We start from the raw sequence: 5,699 nt of genomic DNA on the forward strand, positions 1-5,699 counted from the left end.
GCCTCTTGGGAGTCCCCGTGGTCCAGGTTGTGACAGAGTAACAGAGGTCTTGGGAGCCCCCCAGTTTCCCTCAGCCCAGAGGGCCAGGAGCAGCTGACTGAACTCCCTGGCCCGGAGAAGGACACGGAGATTCCAAGGAGAATCATCAGCTCCAAAGAGGCCTCTGGGATGTGCATAAAAAACTGGAAGAAAATGTGATTCTCTGGGCGATAGAATTTCAGATGACTTGTTTTCTTATTTATAATTTTGTTTGTCTTCCAAACCTTCTACAACGAGCAAGCTTGATAAGTGCAAATAAAATTTTTTAAACTCCAGTCAACAAATATCAATTGAGCAAATACTCTCTGCCAGGCTGTGTGCTAGAGTCTGAAACTGGTGGCCAGATAGCCACTGATGATTATTCCTAAAAGTCATGTAGATAAGCAATATATCATCAGACTCCCACAAGGTTCCTTACAGACAACATCTCCGATGTTTGGGTCACCAGGGTAGTGGTTGCTTAAGTTGTTTCAGGAGCTGAGAGTCAACTCCTTGTCCAGTTCAAGCTGGTTGAGACCACCAGCCCATCAACTGGGCCTGTGCAAGAGTCCAATAGGTGATCCTTTGACGTCAGGGGAGCCAAAAATTCCACCCTCAGATCATGCTAATGCCACCATTTTGTGAACATGCGTCCTGTGAAGAGCCATGAAGCTTGACCATGCTTGTGTAGATCGCTGATTACCTCACTTTTCCTCACCTCGATCATCTATGTTCACACTTCAGACCACCCTGCCCCTTTAGCCCATGAATCTCTCTGATCCCCATTTTCGGAGAGGCGGATTTCAGACTTGTTCTCTCGTCTCCTTGCTTGGCTGCCTTGTGAATAAACCCTTTTTCTGCTGCAAAATTTGTCACCACAGTGATCAGCATACTGTGTGGTGGGCAAAATGGGCCTGGTTCGGTAACAAGTCCTGTTCGGTAACAAGAAGATTAAGCTAAAGAACACAGGCCTTGTTCTCAAGCTGCTTAGGATCTATGGGAGCAGCAGACGTAAAAATGAGCATTAAATCCTGAGTGTAAGTGCCCAGAAACACACATCTTAAGCTTAAGTCCAAAGGAAGCCCATTTACAGCTGCAGGTTTTCTCATTGCACCCACAAATGTTCTCCATATTTGTCTCAATTATTTTCTCGATAAAATTGACAGTTGCGCTTTTCTGTTTTCTACTCTTTTTTTAATAAACAGTGATAAATTATTCAAACATATACACAACCTAACACTTCTCTATGACTGCCATAAGACAACTGGAAATGTTGGTTAATTTGCTGATGTACAAAAGCCCAAATCCAGGCTAAAAAGGCAGTTTTGGGGTATTGGTGTATAAATTACAAATGGTGTTCTATAAGATACACATTAAAAAGTCAGGGATGACTTATAATGTGGACTGAACCTGAATCTGGCATGCTGCCACTCCCTAAGTCACTGGCTTATGGGTGATTTTCTATGATCAACTGATCAAGAATTAAAAGCATCTTTTGGTCCATAAATCTATATTTTGGTTAATTTTATGTATCAACATGTCTAGGCCATGGTACCTAGATATTTGGTCAAACATTATTCTAATGTTGCTGTGAAGGTTTTTTTTTCCGGGGGGGGGGAAGCCCTGAGCTAACATCTGCTGCCAATCCTCCTCTTTTTTGCTAAGGAAGATTGGCCCTGAGCTAAGATCCATGCCCATCTTCCTCTACTTTATATGTGGGACGCTTACCACAGCATGGCATGCCAAGCAGTGCCATGTCCGCACCTGGGATCCGAACTGGTGAATCCTGGGCCGCCGAGCAGAAACGTGCAAACTTAACTGCTGCACCACTGGGCGGGCCCCGCTGTGAGGGTATTTTTAAGATGAGATTAACATTTACAGTAAAGCAGATGGCTCCTCATAATGTAGGTGGGCTCATCCAATCAGTTGAAGGCCTGAATAGAAAGACTGCCCCAAGCAAGAAGGAATTCTGCCAGCAGGTAGCCTTCGGACTCAAATTGCAACTCTTCCCTGAGTCTCCAGCCTGCTGGCCTACCTTGCAGATTTTGGACTAGCCAAGCCTCCACAACGGCATGAGCCAATTCCTTAAAATAAGTGTCTCTCTCTCTATATATATATTTATATATACACACGCATCCTGTCGGTTCTGTTTCTCTGGAGAACCCTAATACAACCTGCAAATATTCATGTTCCATATTTGCCCTCACTAAAGACTCCCAGTGCAAAAGAAGCCTTACTCTCATGCCACACACCAACACTCAATTTGTGGCTGTTGGTGGTTCTTCCACAGTCAACCAAGAAGGCAGAGGTGGTAAATTATCATCAACATCAGCAGCACTGACTTCCTGCTCTGATGAGGCACAACTCCAACCACCAGCGCCGAGGCCAAGCCATGTGGTTGGAAATCCTGGCTTGAGAGCCCAGAGCCAGCCTTAAATCATTTCAGCACAGATACAACGAGACGTTTTGCTCACCAATTTTTGACTATTAGGTATTATTTTTACATTAGAATTTTAAAAGAAAATCCATGTACATGGTAAAAATAAAATTCAAACAGTAAAAAGTGGCACCAAGTGAAAAATGAATTTTCCTAGTAAGAGCAGCTCAGAAGACAAGGGGGGCCCAGGCCACTTGCTTCTTCTTCTTTTTTTTTTTGGTGACTTCTGATATAGCAAAGGAAAAAATGCCAAAGAGAATTACTGTGAGATAATAGAAAAATATATATTGGTCTCTGCCCCCAGTTCCTCACACAGGGCTCTTGAAACCCTTATAATTTCCTGGATGATAAGAGCACTAGGAGCATCTCTTGTTCTAATATTTGGTCTCTGCCCCTGGTTCCTGACACAGGACTTCTGAAACCCTTGTAATTTCCTGGGTGACAGGAGTGTCTTTGTTCTAAGGAAGTGACTCTGGTCACTCCTGGAGGAGGGCTGGCCACGGGAAAGACCAAGCCATGATTAGGAGTTTGGAATTATCAGCCTCTCACCCCCATTCTCTTGAGAGGAGACAAGGGCTAAAAATGGAGTTAATGATCAATCATATCTACATAATGAAGCCCCCATAAACATCCCAATAGTATGGGGTTCAGAGAGCTTCCAGGTTGGTGAATGCGTCCACAGTGGGAGGGTGATGCACTCCAGCTCCACAGGGACGGAAGCTGCTGTGCTCAGGACCCTCCCAGATCTCGCTCTCTGTATCTCTTCATCTGACAGAAGACTGTCTCCTTTATCATACCGTTTCATAAACTGGTAGACGTAACTGTTTTCCCTGAGTTCTGCTCTAGCAAATTAATCAAACCTGAGGAGGAAGTCACGGGAAACCCTGATTTGTAGCCAAACAGGACAGAAGTGGTAGGTAACCTGGGGACCTGTAACTTGCAATTGGCATTTGAAGTGGGGTGGGGATAGTCCTATGGGACTGAGCCCTTAACCCATGGGATCGATGCTATCTCCAGGTATATTGTGTCAGAATTTAGTTAAATTGGAGGACAGCCAGCTGGTGTTGCAGAAAATTACTTGATGCGGGGAACCCTCTCCCCGCCACATTGGTGATGAGAAATGTTTTTTTGTGTGTGAGTAGTAAAGGAAACTCACAGGGAAGAAACACAGTAGGAAAGAACTGGGTTTTTCCCTACACAGGAAGGAAAAAACTGAGTTTTTCCTTTTTAATTACAAAAATTGCAGTACATTTCAAACATTTACATTTTAAATGTAATGCTTTTTTTGGTATCCAAATAAAAAGAACCATGTACTTTAAGATGCTACTAGTGAGATAATTTGAAGATTTATAGAGCACATGAATTATAGAGCATTACAGGTATTTTCCAACTGTCCGACATCTTGATCTTTCTTTATTCCAAAGCCTGCCCTCTCTTATTTTGATGTCAAAATTTCTCTAGGCTCTATCGGAGCCTTTCCTGTCATTTCACGGTACAAATTTCCGCTGAGCTGCATACTTTTTTCCTTACTGTTTTCCCTTGTCAGCAACTCAATAAACTTCGACATGTGCTCAACATAAATTTGTCTAAAGCATTTTGTTTTTGTTAGTGGGTATCTTTCTGGTCCTTTCTCTATGCATTTTATAAACACATATATACACACATACATCTACATATAGTTATATATACATAGTTTATTTTTCTAATAGAAATGCAATAATAATGTGTATTTTTCTTCCTTACTATGAAATATTTGACATACAAGAAAAAATATATGAAATATATGTGTATAAACTATAAAGCACAATAACAAGCACCTTTGTGACCACCAGCCAGTTGAGGAAATGGAATATCGCCTACATCCGGAAGCTCCGGGGTGTCCTCCCCATCCCATCGCCTCCTCCTCCACCCCAGGGGTTACCTCTGTCTGAATTTGGTGCTATCTTGTCTTCCTTGCTTTTCTTTTTAGCTTTACCACATCACATAGGTATTTCTAAATAGTATAAGGTTTATTTTTGCCTCAGTGTTTTCCTTTTTAGAAGTTTTGCTTATCTTTTATTAGAGTTCTCCCTAGGTATTTGATGCTATATAAATGGCATTTAAAAAATTTATTTTGTTGGGTATAAACACAGGTTTTAAAAAAATAATTTCAAGCTTTACAGAAAAGTTGCAAGTACTGTACAAATAACTTTTTTTCCCCTGAACAATTTGAGAGCAAGTTGCCAACAGGAAGCCTCATCACGTCCAAATGTTTTATTGTCTTGTTTCCTGCAAACACGGAGATTCTTGTACATAACCACAATACAAACATCAAAGTCAGGAAATTCACTATGATCCATTGCTACCATCCAATACTCAAATTCTTTTCAAGTTTCACCAGTTGTTCCAATAAAGCTGTCTATAGCAAACGGTTCAGTTCAGAATCACATGCTGCATTTAGTTTTCACGTCTTGGTAGTCAACTTTGGTCTGGAATATTTCCTGTCTTTTCTTGACTTTCAAGATTTTGACAATTTTTAAAATTACAGGCCAATAATTTTGAAGCGTATCATCCTCAGTTTGAGTTTGTCTGACGTCTCTTCATGGTTGAACGCAGGCCATGGATCTTTGGCAGGAATCTCGCAGACGCTGTATTCTCCTTGCATCCTTTCAGGTGGCACAGGATTTAGATTTGACCCATTACTGATGATGTCCACTTTGATCACTTGATAAGGTGGTTCAGCCAGAATTCACCACTGTAAAGTTAAATGTTTCCCTATTGTAATCAGTATTTTGTGGGAGACACTTTCACATTATGTAAATATCTTGTACCTCATCAAGCTTTCAATTTATTAGTTTATTTATATTCATATGGACTCATGATTTCTTGTTTTATTCAATGGGTTATAATCCCTTACTATCATTATTTATTTTGAGACTCAAATTGTAGGGCCAGAGAGGCCTCAAGCCAGCTTCTGCGTTCCTTGGCCATGTCCTCACTGTCTCTGAGCACATCCTTACTTTTTACCTCAAGATATTTTGGGTTTACTTTGTACTTTCCCTGATCCAGACCTGGAATCAGCCATTTCTCCAAGGAGCCCTGGTTCCTTTTTAATAGAGAATGGTATTTAGAAGACAAGAGCTGGATGCCAGGTGTGTTCATTGGTAACGGGGTTATTATGGCTTGAACTGTGTCCCCCCAGAAAATATGTTGAAATCCTAACCCCCAGTACCTCTGAATATGACCTTATTTAGAAATAGGGTCT

This window comes from Equus quagga, chromosome 11 (assembly GCF_021613505.1).
Source record: "Equus quagga isolate Etosha38 chromosome 11, UCLA_HA_Equagga_1.0, whole genome shotgun sequence".
NCBI classification, from domain to species: domain Eukaryota; kingdom Metazoa; phylum Chordata; class Mammalia; order Perissodactyla; family Equidae; genus Equus; species Equus quagga.